Source organism: Archocentrus centrarchus, chromosome 23, assembly GCF_007364275.1.
Source record: "Archocentrus centrarchus isolate MPI-CPG fArcCen1 chromosome 23, fArcCen1, whole genome shotgun sequence".
Taxonomy (NCBI): Eukaryota; Metazoa; Chordata; class Actinopteri; order Cichliformes; family Cichlidae; genus Archocentrus; species Archocentrus centrarchus.
The window spans coordinates 7,629,639-7,645,588 of record NC_044368.1 but is presented as its reverse complement, the minus strand read 5'-3'; the positions used below and the strand labels follow the sequence as shown (position 1 = coordinate 7,645,588).

The window sequence follows — 15,950 nt, the reverse complement described above, 5'->3', positions numbered from 1 at the left end:
CTGCTCTGATTTTATAAGTGAATCATTTCAAAATTATGACCCATCTCTTCAAATATTGTAGTGAAATATCACTCCCACTCTCTGTATTCATGTCTGTTTTTAACCTACATTTTTGTGTGCTGAATTTCTAACTTAACTCAAAGAGCATCCTTGAACCATTATTAAAGTGTGTAAGTGGCAGTTTTCTTACTTTCCAAGTGTGTTACCACAGTTACATATGAGGTCTTGACAATGAATTAAAGAGAACTATGAATCCTCACATTCTCTATATTTGTTGTGTTACAATCACCCTGAACTCAGAAAATTCAGACAATCACAGGTAAGTTTTGATTAATGGTAAGATGTCTAAACTGACTTTTTTGGCAGCATTTATGAGAAACTAATTGAACTTTGTATCACTCTAGACAAGGATGCGATAGCTCACTTTCTTTGTTGACTCGGTTTGTCGTCATTTCCCATGTTTTTATTTTAAAGCTCTATTACTCTATCATTGTTTATCTACATTTCATATCAGTTTTTTTTATTTTATGGCCTTTGACTTTACTGGTTTGGATCAGTCTCAGCGCTCTCATCAGCTTCTTTTCCAGAAGCAACTGGCACCTGTTTCTCAGAAATAAAATTGTTAAATTGTTATTGTTGCACTGTACATTGGCACTGAACAGGTGACAGAAATGGTTAGCGACTAGATGGTGAATCTAAAGAGGAATTTAGCAGCTAACGAGAAAGACAGTTCCCACAGGAATTTGGGAAGGATGGCAAGTTAATGCTGATGTGTTCAATGTCTGCTGTGTAAATATCTGTTTAGCTCTCATAACCTCATAAGTTAATAATATGTCATTGTTGTGTTGTTTCCTTGACTACATTATCCACTTTTGCAGCTTTAAGATAAGCGATTGTTACTTAAATGCAGGTTCATACAAAAAGCATTCGCATCTCTGGTGGTGTTGAGACTGTTTATTAGTTTTATAGCTGCTAAACCACCAATTTGCAGTTCTGTTTGCTCCTTGCTGTGGGGTTGACACTTTTTCCCCTGTAATCAGAGGCTGAAGTTATTGCTTCATCAGCGTCAGTCATTTAGTGCACCGTGTTCGAAGACTTTTTATGATTTTGCAGCATATTTTCCCTGTCAGTATCCCTTAATAAAATATTTGCATATTTGACTAGACACGAATATGTTTCTGAGGCCGTGCATCATGTTCAGAAGTTTCAAAAGCCATCAGATCAGATGTCACTCTGCTGTGCCAGATGAGCTCTTCAGACAAAAATGACACCATGTATAGCTATGTGCAAGTACTTGATATCAACAACCTCACTTCTCATTCAAGGGCTTCGTGCGGACATTATCAGCAGATATGGCATCTGCACATACTCACACATACTCACACCACTGTTTGATGCCGTTCCCCTAACAACACTGTCAAGAGCTCTCCCCCTACATCATAGTGATGCTGTCCAGAAACATATCTCAAATGGAGTTGCAGCTCTTTGAACTGTGATTTTGTGCTGATGTGTGCGTGCGCTTGTCTGAGTGACTGCATATCTGTGTCTCTCATTTGCATGAGAGTTTGTCTCTTTGTGCTGGAGTTCTTGTGGTTAAGTGTCTGTACAGTCATCCATTTAGATTTTTTGCGTGTATATTTGTTTGCAACAGACACCCAAAGGACTGTCAGGTCAGTTGAGTGTCAAGCGAGCCAAATCCCTGGCACAGATTAAGAGAGGAGGGCAGTGCCAGCCTTTGAGGGCAAGAGTAGTGGGAGTAGTCATACCAATTAGGAACCAGCAACCTGACCACCCAGCCCTGCACTTACCCTGCTTGGCTCAAGATAACAGACGACACACTAGCGCAGACAGATAGGCGTGCATGGGGATGTGCTCACTGCATACCCACTCATAAGTTGGTAGCTAATACATATGCAACACTGCGCCAAACACCATCCATTAGCTGCAACAGGGGCTTGAGAGTGTGCTGCTAGAAGTGTCAAATATGCATGAGGGAGTGGAGGTCTGTGTCTCATAATCCCCGAGGCAATTAATACAATCGTTTCCAGGGCCAAGCACCTATGTGCACACATCTAACCACTCTCTGGGCTTGTTGAATTTTTTAGGTAGACTAATTTACAGATACGTTGGCCAGAGGCTAGCTTTTATTGATTGAACCCGTCTGGAAGCCGACGGCAAGCCATACATTGAGAATTGTCTACGGTGATGTATGAGGCTGTCGGGACAACATATTCACACAGCAAAACACTGCTGGAAAACTGTGTTTAAAGATGAAAAACATCTTCTTCAGATACTTGTATTGTAGCAGTGATTGAGCTGTGATGTGGTGCTTGATTTGCCAAATTGAGTTTAGTTTAAACAGCAGTTTAATTGTTTAATTATGACCGGCTGTGAAATTGTTTTCTGCTGAGACTCAAACCATGTAAAATCTGCACAACACAAACGTGATATTTATAGGTAGAATCGAGAATAGAATAGAGAATTAAAATTTTTTTGTCTTCATTGCATTGCTGGTCCTGCAGAGACACTCCTGCAGCATGTACTTGCTGTCTTCAGTATATTGTAAAGCATTTAATTCCACCTCACTTTTTGTTGTTGTTCCTGCAGATGTTTTAGCCCCCCCAGTCAAATATTGATTGAAATGTTCAGCCTAGTGTGGGGAGAGGGGAGGGCTGGTATTCAGAGGTGTTCGGTCGGTGGGGAAGCATTATTGATTGCACTTAAAGTGACAAGATGGAGGAGGCCCACTTTGACACATTATCCCTATTGCTGCCAACAGACAAAGTGCGGGCCAGAGGAGCAGCCCCGATTGATTTCTGTGATCATGAATGGCCCGAGACCCATGAATCAGTTGTCCAGCCTATGCTGCTTAAAAATAAGTCAACAATTTTTCATGACAGCATTGTAATGTAAAGACTGACAGCCTATTTGATTTAAGAAGGCACGTAAACACCACGGTAATGAATTGGATTCGTGCACATTCTGACAAGCTGAGAAGTCCTCACACGTCTGGCAGTAATACCCAGTGCATAAAGCTGGTTTGAGAAGGCAGGTATTGTGGGCAGCTGGTTCAGGCGTCTATGGGATTTTGTTGTGCATAATTCACTGGTGAGGCATGATGCTGATATAGCCTCTTCCAGTCTTATGATCATCCATCAGGTAAAACTGCTTTCTTCAAACATTAGGCTGTCAACGAGAAATAACAAATGTAGCCATGCAGAGCAATACATGATTACAGGGTAATAATGCCCCAAGGTCAGAGGAATGTGACCTCATCTAGAGTAGTTTGTTGAAGGAAGCAAGTGAAAAACTAGTCAAATTAGAAGAAAAGTCACCAGGGATGGCTCATCTTGATTTGAGGTAACTGCTGTCAGGAGGCCCACTAGTTTTTTTTTTTTTTTCCCCTCTCTTTTTAAAATCATTGCAACTGCTTATTTCATATAATTAAAAAAAATGCAGTTTTAATGATGTGTATAAAGAAAGCACTTGAGCAAATATGGACTTTGACCACTGCTCAAAAACATCTCCCGCCTGTAGTGGAGGGCTATTTTGAGCCACATCTCTGCTCTGATTGATATTGTGTAAATCCATCACTATAATCTTCCAGGAAATTGCACAGGCATTTCCAGAGGTCTAATCGAGATATGGGTTCACTGTTAGACTGAGTAGGAGTACGAATAAAGAGGAAAATTAAGGCGAGGCGAGACAGATGGACGAAAGGCACGTATGTTGAAGTTGCACATTTTCAAATGTAAAACATAAAGAGATGGTCGGGAGGGTTGTGGTGGGAGAAGGAAAAATTAATAAGTAAACAAGATATAGTAATTGAATGGAGGGAAAAGGGAAAAATGTTTGACACGCTTCAGTGATCGCAGATTCTTCCATCCCAGTGTGCCTCTTCCTCTGTGTCGCCTCCAGGTCTCTGGTTTCCATATGCTGCATAGTCAATTACCCATGACAATAAGATAGGGAAAGCCAGTTGTAAATGATTAACATGCACTAAACAAACACCTATTGGTTCCTTAAGTCGAAATGTGGAAGCACATAAAAAAATGTGTAGATATACATAAAATTTTATATATAAACATTATTTTGCCCTCAACAAACTGTTTTAAATTAACAAATACAGCTGCAGGACTGGTTTGTTCCATGTCATTTTGTCTTTATTCACCACACAGAGTGTCATAACAGCAAGCATGTAAGCATGGGGTGTACTGCTGGTACTGCTCTATGAAGGGAAGGAATTAAAGGGCATCTTAATGAATAAAGCTTATTACAGTGGCATTAGGCATCACAACTAAATGAGGAATGTGCTGCGTTTCTCATAAAGAAATACAATGACATGGAATTAATGAAACATAATCTGTGCACTCTTAAAATTGTTAACACTAAACCAAAGTCAGATTTTCTTTATACCGGTTTCCAATCAAACGTCACATCAAATGAAGGAAAACAACTGCAGTGCAATTCATACAGTTTGCAGAAAAAAGTCCTTCACCCTGAAGAGCTAGAGTTCAGTCCATGTCCTCTATTACCATAGAAAAACTGAAACAAGTGGCTGTGAGGCACGTTCCTGCTTGATAAGTAAGATGTGACAGCAGACTCTGCTCCGCCCCGGGTAGTTTAGTCTGTGCTTGTGAACAAATACTGCAATGATGTGCAAATGTATTCCTATAACAACTTTACACTGTTTAAAATTCCACCTTTGATTCATTTTATTTGTTACCTACAATTTTTTTTTCCTCTCATCTCCTAATCAAAACATAGGGGGGCTTTGGGGAATTTATGTGCATATATGCATCTTTAATATTACGAGTACGAATTTCTCTGACATGGTAATATATTTTAATCATCTTAGGATTTTAGCGATTCAAATGAGCAAGTTATTCCAGCTGGGTGGGATTAGCAAATGTGTAGAGTGGTTAAACTGTGTGCAGGATCGTGTCATTGTCTGTGCAAGTGCTTGTAGACTTTATTTTGTGTCTAACTACTTGTGTGAATAAGTATCTGACCCTGTGAGGATCATTTCCCTTGTTGGTTTTAATTAGGTTGTAAATGTCAACATATAAACTGTTCTCTTCCGCCATGTGGAGCGCGTGTCCAGTGCTTGCCATTTGCCTTGCTGGATGAAGGGCTGCTGTTCATCTTTTGTCACGTGTTAACTTGGGCAATTAGAGAATGTGAATGACTCGAAGCCAAGGCCAAGAATAGCTACCTGAGGCGTCTCTCACTTCCTGACCTCCATTCCTCTCAACATGCATCACAACAGAAGCGAGGGATACGTGTCCTGGCAATTACCAATTATTAAAGCCACATGTCATTCACATGAGGGTTATTACTTGATCAAATCCCTGAGAATAATGAGCTAAAGAAATCAGTGACTATAGCAGCAAGGAGCAATGATAAGGGTTCAAGAAGACTGCAAGAGTTTGAACGTGTTTAAATGGGCACTTGTAAGTGAACTGCACATATGAATTGCCGCATTATTGACAAGCTGGACTTGGTCACCTGGGGAATTTGATCCTAAGCCCATTGTTTGGCTTAATGAGCCATGGTGGGGGAAAAAAAAGCATTTAAAAACCTGACATTTCTAAACCAGAGTAAAGGTACACTTAACCAAGAGATTATAAATGCCTTTATCCAAATAAGTGTTAAAATTTAAATATTACAGCACCACCTATATGTGTAATAATGAAAGTTTTGGGGCCTACTGTAGGTAATCAGAGGAATTTGAGATCTCAGCATTAAGTTTCATGTCTCCAAGTGTTATTATTCTTGCTTCATAAACACCTTTATCACAGAAAAATAAAGAATTGGAAAATATGATTGCAAAAGCTTCACTGCTTGGAATTATATATGTATTATTCATCTATGATCATAAATCAATGCATGGGGCTTGTATTGGGGGTATGAATAATGCATTCCATATAGATTTAGCCTCAATATGCTGAAGATCACATCAGGAGAGAAATCAGTATGGACCTGAGAAGGGCTGATTAGTGGAAGTTATTCCAATCTGGGACACAATAAAAAATCTAGGAGCAAGAGGTTAATCACATAGAAAAGAATTGTCTTATACAACCCGTGATCATTCTGGAGAACACAAGTGATGAAAACTATCTAAGCTCTATGTCCCCTGGGTTATGCAAATGGGGATCCTCTTTCAGTAGTAAATTGATGTGTAATGTTGGACTGCTGATGTGTTTTTGTCACAGCTTCTTCACTGATTTAAGTGCAGTGAATTAGGCAAGTGGAAGAAATGTCAAGCAGTTTTTCAAAACTCTGATTCACATTTAGCAAGAGCACTGCTTTCTGCATGCTGACCATGCATGAAAATTAATATGTGTGTGAAATGAGGGGAACATCCATGCATCCAGTTCTAGGCTGTAGTGGGGCCAAAGGCACTGTGTATCCTGGACAGACCACCAGTCTGTCAGAGGACTAGCATACAGAGACAGACAAGCATTCACGCCTTCTGCCAGTGTTGTTTAATATTAAAAGGACCTTTGCCTAAACAGTATGTACTTACTGGTTCCGTCTATTTCCTAAATGTCTTGGTAATAATTGGCACACACACCTCAGACAAAGCCGTGTGAAGTTTCTCATATTCACAGAAAGGGAGTCTGTGTGTCCTCACCAGAGAGCAAACAGGGAAGAACATTAGCAGTGTGTCAGTCTATGCAACATTCTTGTGGTACTTTAATGACAGAAGATATTATGTTTGTACACCATGTTTCTCCAGGAGGGGGTCAAGAGCCATCATGAAAGGCGGGTAGTAATCTGTGCATTAGCACTGGGAACACATTAAGGCTGCTCTCTCAGAACATTACCATCCATTGTGGCTGTTATTAAAACAGATAATCTCATGAAATCTCATAAAAGATAAAGATGTACCTCTCAGTGCATGTACATTAGACTGTATACTGTATGTATGTTAAGCAGTCAAACTATTTTATTTTAAGCCATTTCGAATACTCTCCACATCAGTGACAGAAATGTTCTGAGGCACCACGATTTGCATACATGTTACAGCCACTCAGTATGAGGGCAACATAAAAAAAAAATGCAATTTTCTGCATGAATTCTCCCTCTTGTGTTAGCTGTGCAAAAGAGAGGGTGCATGGCACCTGCAATTGCATTGCTGCTGACATTTCTCATGATTTTGACTGCAGGTGCAAAAGGTTTAAATTTGTTATTGAAAAGGGTCAACATTCAGTTAAAGAAATACTTCACAATGAACTTTTTCAGTCATCCCTTACAGCCTGTTGTGCTAGACAATAAAATGCCCTTTCACTCTTAAAAAATAGACCAAAGTGGCCTCCAAATGTGCATGAAAGATAGTGACATTTTATGACTGAGTGAAATATAAACATGGGGGGAAAAAAATATTAAGACACTCATTAGTACTGACACCTCACAACAATCCACTGGTCAACTGGGGTATTCATGCATATGTGGAGTTTGCATGTTCTCTTTGTGCCTTTATGGGTTTTCTCCAGGTGCTATGGCTTTATCCCACACTCAAAACAGATTACAGTTAGGGAAAGATCATCTAAATTGACTATAGGTGTGGAAGCGAGTGCGAATGTCTGACAGTGTTAGCCCTGTGATGTACTGGTAACCTGTCTAGGATGTCCAGCTGGGATGCCCTGCAGCCCTCCATGACCTACCTGTTAAAAAGATGGATGGATGGAAGTGAAAAAAGTCTTAAAACTTTGCTTTTTTTTTTTTTTTTAGCACATCTACATTCACTACAAGCCCTCTGGTACCTCCAAATGGAACTCTGTCACAGTAAAAGAGTGTAAACATGCAACTGTGAGACAAGGCAAAAAAGATCTTACTTAGACAAATAGTGTTCTCAGAATAACCACAGTGTTGCTCTGCAACAAAGTAAATGTAAGAATGTGCATAAAATTACTTTGTGCAGTATGCTTAAATTATAAGCCACGATGACATAAATCATCAAGTGCTACGGTGGTGCTATCAACAGATCAAATCTCATGAACTTAATGTTCCAGGATTGTCAAGTAAAATTATATAGTACATGTATCATGTAAAATCCACACAGACCTTGTTCATAAAATACTTTGCTGCAGTGATAACACAATAAAGGAAAGAATGGAATTCAACCAAGAGCAGCTTCAGAACATCCTTTATATTTGATAGTAGAGAGAAAATGATGGGAATTGTTCCAGGGTCACATCTGGCTCCCTTCTATTTTGTATCCAGATATTCATCCATCTGAAAAATTCAAGTCCTCCAAAGGGTTTTATGATTGACTGCAGGAGTTACTCTCTGAGGCTGAATCAAGCACTTACATCACTGACAGATTTTCCTTCAAATTTTGCTCTACATAGACGGACCTTTGGCAGACCACGTTAGATCAATGCTCTGACATAAATGTAGACCCGAGAGTTTGAGCCGGTGTCCAAGACGATCAATTTATGACAACCTTCACTCCTGTGATAGTTTCGATTCAGTACATCAATAGCACTCAGTAATTTCTAAAACAGATTGAACGAGTGGTCAGTAGGGAGTCTAACAGAAGAGAAAACAAACTCAGCCACAAGAAGCTCTCTCCCCTTGTTCTGCAGCATTTTCTATGACAAGATTATTCCTGACACAGAGAGTAAATGTAGCTTTCTATGCTTCTCGTCTCTGCTCTTTCTAACAGGGCAGCCTCTAAGAGCACTTCAGCAATACATTTATGACAATAAAATTGTAATGACGTTGCTGAAGTACAAGATTTTATCATGTTGCTTTTTTGATTTTCATTGCATGGTCTCATGCCCTTGTAACATGACACAGCCCTTTAGCAGTCTGGCGTTGGCACCTGGCACCACTTGTGTTTAAACCTGCAGCCAGAGAGCCTGAGCAGGGCAATGACCAGATTTGGGCAGGAAGAAAGGAAAGGATGCATGTCTTAGTCTTGAATGTGAGATGTCAGGATTTGATTAATGTCCAACATCATTGCACATTTCAACTTGGGCAGACTGATAAACTGAGATAAATTGCTGATGGATGGCCACCTTCCTCAAAGATAAGGATCATTTCTCTCTCTGGGATGTAGGAAATACAGAAACTATAGGTTCCTATTTTTACATTAAAAAATTTTTTTCTATCACACTGGTGATCTCATTACCCACTGGACACTGCAGTCAGATGGCCTTTAGTTTGTGAACGCGTTCATTAAATATTTGATGGCTGCTTGGGGTTAATGTGTTGCAGTTTTGAGATGCAGATTGAATTTTTTGGAAATGAGCCAAATGGTAAGATGTAAAATATTAAAACACATCAGATAGCTCAGCTAAGTGCCAACCTAGTTTGCAGCAATGCCTCAATGGTGCCACGAGGGCACATAAATGAGTAATTAGTTTGTTTGTGTCATTTAAAACATTTAAATTTACAGTGGTGGTTTCATTTAACATTTAGCTGTCAGAATTCATTTTTCCTTATTTATAGCATATGGTCAGAGTAGAGTATTTTATTTATTTATTTATTTTTGCAAGCAAATATTAGCAGTTGGGCAAAATAAAATCTGCAGAGATTAAACAATGCAGTTTATATGTATAGAATGTACATTGTGCAACACATCTGAAGACCGAAAATGCTAATCCTTCTCAAAACTGACAGCTTAGACACATATGCCATCTAAATCACAGTTGTCACTTGCATCATACTCATAACCTGATCAATACCTTAGATGGATGATGATTGGGACACCCTGAGTAAATTGACTTGTGATCAATTACATGTTGCACCAGGTTCAAGTAGTTGAGAGATGCAGCAACATAAATTAGTGCTCACATTGTAATTTACAGGCTTTCCAATCGCATGGCCCCTGGGGGTAAAAGAATAATGTTTCATTTGAAGAATTCTCCGCTTCTACTACAACAGCAAAAACAATAACATCTTTGTGGTGTCATTTTCATGTGCCCAGTCTCAAATTATAGTCACTGCAAATTTCGCTCAAGAGAACATAATGTCATTTTTATTTACCCTAAGGGCATGCCCCTTAAGAAGATTTACCATATCTACCAGGTACCTACAATCGATTTAAGGTGATTCCCAGTGGAACAAAGTAAATGAAATGTCAACATTTATGCGATGGGGGAAAAAAAATGGTATGCCACACGAGACAGTGATGGGGTTAAAAGTACCATCTAGTCAGTTGTTATGTTTGATGAGACAAGAATGTATTCATCTGGGAAGGGGGGAGGGGGAGGTGCGGGTACAGGTAACTAGTATAGTAGTAGTAGTATACTCCTACTGCCAGCTCCAAGCCCAGATAAATGAGAGGGTGATAGTAGGAACACATCCAGTGTAAAATCTGTACAAAATCAAACATGCAGATCCATCTGTGGTGGAGACCCCCTCGGGAAATAAGGGAGCTTCCAAATGTACCCATGTATATATTATTAATTTACATAATGGCTTTTGAACCGATTGTACTATTAAGATGATAAAGAGACAGCAACTTTAGAATTAAGAGCTTTTAAAAAATAATATTAGACATTTCTCAAGTGGACACAAATGGTGGTAAATTATTATTCTCTCTGAAGATCAATCTGCATTGTGAAGACTTGATATCAGATTAAGCAACAGTCCTGTTGTAAACGCTAGTGTGCATGTTTTGAACTGGGTGGGAGAGTATGGCTCACTGGAGTTCACCTTTTCTAATCTCTGTAGTGCACCTTCCTCAGCTCTTCACTGTAAATTACAGGCTACATTCACCACGGTTGATTTGGCGACTCTGGTAATCGTATTAGGTAATCCCACGACAGCATGGCAGCAACAGGACATTGTTCAATAACTTTTTCTAAGATGCTTAGGCTGGCAATGTGCCAGACATTATTCAACCATTCTAGTATTCAGCTCACCTTGCTCTTGTATGAGAATGTTGTGTAGCCATTTTCTGACAACTTTAAGTTTTATATGTGTATGTTTTCAATTATCTTATTTTATTATCATTTACTATATTATTTACTATATGTGAAGTGCAATAGATACAAGCCACGGAGATTAAATATTGATGACATCACTGAGGAACAACTACTTATGCTCAAGGGCAAACCAGTGTCATTACTTCTATAAACACTCCTGATAGGCCAAGAGTTCAGCATATTTTTTATCATCCTTTTTCATCAATGGTTCAGACACTGTATATTTCTCTGTACCAACTGGGATTCATGAATTTTAGTGTTTCCCTCTTTCTCCCTCAGGGATAAATTTGTGCTTTCAGAAATCAGACACAGTTATGAGCAGTACTGAAGGTCCACAAAGTAGCGTGTTCTTCCATTTTATTTTTACTTCAGACTTCCATTATAATATGGACACCCACAACATATGGACAACAACTTTGCAGTTGTTGGATCTATTCAAAGTGAGGATGCGTCAGACTGAAAAAGGCAGTGAACAGATTTCTGAACCTGTGAACCAAAAATGGGACACCATCCTGTAAATGTTGGTCCATTCATTTTCTAACAATTATCTGGACCAGCGTTACAGTACCCAGACCTCGCTTCTCTTCATCCACCTCCTTTGTATCTTTTGTTTAAACCCCAAGGTGTTACTAAGCCAGCTGTGAGACCAAGCATGTCCTGGGTCTGCTCTGGGAACTCCTCCCAGTTAGAAATGCTTAAAACACCTCACCTGTGAAGTGACCAGAAAGCATCCTATGCAGATCCCCAAACCACCTCAACTGGCTCCTTTTAATGTAGAAGTGGAGCAGCTCTACTCTAAGCCCCTCCCAATTGACTGAACTCCTTACCCCATGTCTAAGGATGAGCTCGAAGCTGGTTGATGATGCTTATCTCCACAATCTTTTTCTTTTTGTCATGAGCAAAAGTGACAATAGGTGAGGGTAGGAACATAGATCGGTCATTAAATTGACAACTTTGCTTTTGCATTTAGTCATCTCTTCACCACAACACCACAACGTCTAGTCCAACATCTTCATTACTGTTGAAGCTCCACCAATCCACTCTTCTCTCACTTGTGAACAAGTCCCTGAGATATTTGAACTCTATATGAAGCCCGGGACTAGGCACCATTTTCTGGCTGAAATGGAGGTCTTTTCTCGTTGAAGCAAACAGGACTATGTCATCTGCAAAAAGAAGAGAGAGTTGTTATTCTGAGATGACTAAACGCCCTTCACAACCTTGTGCCTAGAAATTCTGTACATAAAATTTCTGAATACAATCAGTGACAATGGGAATCCCAAACAAAATCCAACACCTACTGGGAACAAATCTAAGCTATTGCTGGTAATGACTGTACAGGGACTGAAAGAGTAAGTGCAGCCACTGACAGGAAGATGTCAAAATTTCTCTTTGTCATGGGTATCTCCAGCTCTCTACGCAGTGTTCTCTTAAGGAGCGTTTTGAGCCAGAAAATAGGAATGACTAAATACTTTGCCGAATATCACTGGAGGTCCTTTTTTTCTGTGACCATCAGTTATACAATTCCTCCTCCTTCTGCTGAAGTTGTAAAATTCCATAGCTTCTACAGTTTTGAGCAACTATTAAAAAGCAAATTCCCTGAAGGATTAATAAGCTTTTTCTGATTCTGATTTTGATACTATGTGGTGAATAATTCAAATGACAGACTGATGGGTGACTTTAATCATTCTTTGGCTGTCAAATGAGTATCAGAGGCCACAGACTGAATCATAACACCATAACCACCACATAATTACAAATTATAGTCCTGAATGGGACTGTAAAATTGCCTTCTGTCTGTGACAAAATGGTGCCAAAGGGAGTAAAATGTTATTAGAAATAATACATCAACTTTTTTTTTTTTTTTGCTTTTTGACCCAGCAGTTGAGATGGAATATTCACTGAGGGAGAAAACACTGTTATATTATAATTTATCTGTGTGTTCTAAATAAAATAATAGATTAAGAATACTGTATGACCTGTTTATTTTTAGTTCTCACCCTTTTTTTTGGTTTCTCTCCTCTGTGATTGTCTGTCTCATCCTTATTCATTTAAACTGTTCCTTGTTTCCCTTTTTTCTGTTCACGTGCATTTATACTCCTATCTGCTGTGCCATGTCCTGCCTTTTGTTTTTCTCTTTCCACTAGACCCCAGCTATCCAATGGTCCTTTGTGGTTACTGTTTTGTAAGTTCAATTGGAATGTCCTATGTATGTAAATGTGCCGACCCCTATGGAACACACAGCAAGGGAACAGTTAACCCTGTCCAGGATTGGGTTACTGGGGCCCCACCCCGGAGCCAGGCCTGTGAGGGAGCTTGAGGGAGAGCGTCTTTTGGCTGGGCATTAGCCCATAGTGCCTGGCCGGGCACAGCCTGAAGAGGAGACATGGGCCCACCCTCCTGTAGGCCCACCACCAACAGTAGGCATTGTAGGGTCAGGTACAATGTGTGTTGGGCAGAGGCCCTGGTTGACCAATCCCCGGCTATTTAGGCTGGTGATTGGGACATGTAACGTCACCTTTCTTGTGAGGAAGGAGTCTGAGCTAGTTGTGATACTGGCTAGATATAGTCAGGCTCACCTCAACGCATGGCCTGAGCTCTGGAACCAGTCTCCTGGAGAGGGGCTGGACTTTGTTCCAGTCTGGAGTTGCCCTCTGTGAGAGGCGGTGAGCTGGGGTAGGCATTCTTGTATCCCCTCGGCTTACTGCCTGTACGTTGGAGTTTCCACCAGTAGACGAGAAGGTTGCTACCTTACACCTTTGGGCCAGGGAAGGGGTCCTGAATGATGTTTGCACTTATGCACTAAATGACAGTTCAGAGTACCTACCCTTTATGGAGTCACTGGGTGCTCCATCAGGCAATGCCATCGTCCTACTGGGAGACTTAGTGCTCACACGGGCAATGACAGTGAGACCTGGAGGGGTGTGGGAGGAATGGCCTGCCTGAATTGAACCTGAGTGATGTTTGACTATTGGACTTCTGTGCAAACTACAGTTTGTCCATAAACACCATATTCAAACATAAGGATGTCCATAAGTCCACGTGGCACCAGGACACCCTAGGTCACAGGTTGATGATTGATTTTATAATTGTATCATCAGATCTGCGACTGCATATTCTGGACAGTACCTTCTATATATTGACAATACATACCACACTTGTAAGAAAGAATCGTAGTTATAAGGCCTTCTGTTAATTTTTGACCAATAAATCATTAAGTTGATTTTCAACACCTTGGTGGATGTAAGGCAAATTTTAAACTTGGGTTGTTAACATGACCCCAATCTATACCCCTACAAAGTTTTTAAACAGAATTAATTCAAATATTTTCAAGCAATCATATTTACAGACAGAACCACATGCACGTAAATGCTATCAAAAGCATAAACTCCTTGATGGAGGCAAAAAAAAAAAAAAAAAAAGTCCAGCAAAGACCTGAGAGATGCATATAGCTCTTCAGTTTATCTGTCTACTGTTCACTGGAGCCTCATCAGAAATGGTCTCAAAGAAAGGAGGACTGTCAAGCCAGAAAAATCCATAGCAACAGGTCTTAGAGAGTGAAATTTTTTGTTCAAATTTTTGTCAGCATATATGGAGGAGGTCAGGTAAGAGGAACAACAGTGAGTGTCTACAGCCATCTGTAAAACTCTGTTTTTGACTCGTATTTCCGTTTGCGCGTTTCAATAAATCACTGCACCTATTTCCTGTTTTCCCAGGAAAATATAAAGAAATGAGGGGTTGCTCGAGACTTGTGCACTGTACTGCATAAATGTATCAAGTATCAATTTCCACCTAATGTCCATCAGTTTTATTTAAAAGAAATCAAATATAGCTCAAAGAATTAACTGTCTCCAAAATGTTACTTTCCTAAAACTTTATTTCAAACTATCAGCAGAATAAATAAGTACCATACTACCATACCAATTAGCCTCGATGCCTAGCAGTTAAATATGCTCATCTAAACTTTTGGCAATTACATCACTGAAATCGGTTGTGAGGAAAACCATGGATGACGGAAGCTGGCAAAGGAAAATGGCTTTGAGGAGCTCTCTGCTTAGAGTGTGCACTGACCCATTACTGAAGTCTGGCCTCTCTGGGTGCTCAATACAGCCTCCCAGTCTTTCATGCACAATGCTTTTGCTTATATTACTGAAGGGGTCATTGATAACGTTCCTTTTATAACTGTTTCTGGGAGCTGCCTAGCGCCCACAGACCATGTGGTTGTTCATTTCCATACTCATACTGACACACAGAAGAGGATTTTGATGTGCATAATGGACCATCTACACATACACTGGCTCATATCTGAAATTCAACACAAGTTTGTTCAAGATGCTCTCCATATATATGCACATACAAGAGGATGACAACCTCCAGCCTTCGATGCAGCTGCTAATCTGAGGCCATAAATCAAAATTGGCAAAGCCGCTCCCTCGCAGCCTCAGCTACATAAAGGCAGCATGGCCGAGTGCAGCATATTGATGCCAGCCCCTGGAGTCTAGCTGCAGTCATCAAGCTGGACTGACGCCTGGCAGTGCCTCTGCTTGCTTCCTGCCATAGCAGGCACACAGCGCTTCACAGTGGTTTATCAAACCCAGTGTGTCATGAAAGCATGACAGCGTGAGGCCTGAAGATTAAAACCACTCAGCGCTCCGTCATTGCAAGATGAAACACACAACACCCTATAAAAATAGATTTGACAAAAGTCATAAGTCTGGGTCACAGCCAGATAGAATTATCGTTTCCCTTCCATTCGTCTGTGCAAGAGAAAACAAATGGATTATAATCCAAATTTGTTGAATTTGGTCCCACCCGTGCACTCCCCATTTGAACAATGATACTAAAATGCTGAAAGTAGTAAATCCAGGCAGTTCTGAACATGCATTAAAGCGAACGGTTTCAACAGAGCATTACTTTTCTAAACAAGAAAGAAGCAGGAGAAGTAAAGTTGTTATGCAACCGACCAGCAGTTCTTCCAGCGAATACCATCCTTTTAGCTTCTGTGTGGTG

At 40.2% G+C, this 15,950-nt stretch overlaps 1 protein-coding gene across 1 annotated transcript in view; it reads left to right on the top strand.

Annotated features, from left to right (window-relative positions):
• Positions 1-15,950, top strand: part of chrm2a (cholinergic receptor, muscarinic 2a) — a 74,411-nt gene that overhangs the window by 31,460 nt on the left and 27,001 nt on the right. The window lies entirely within an intron of this gene.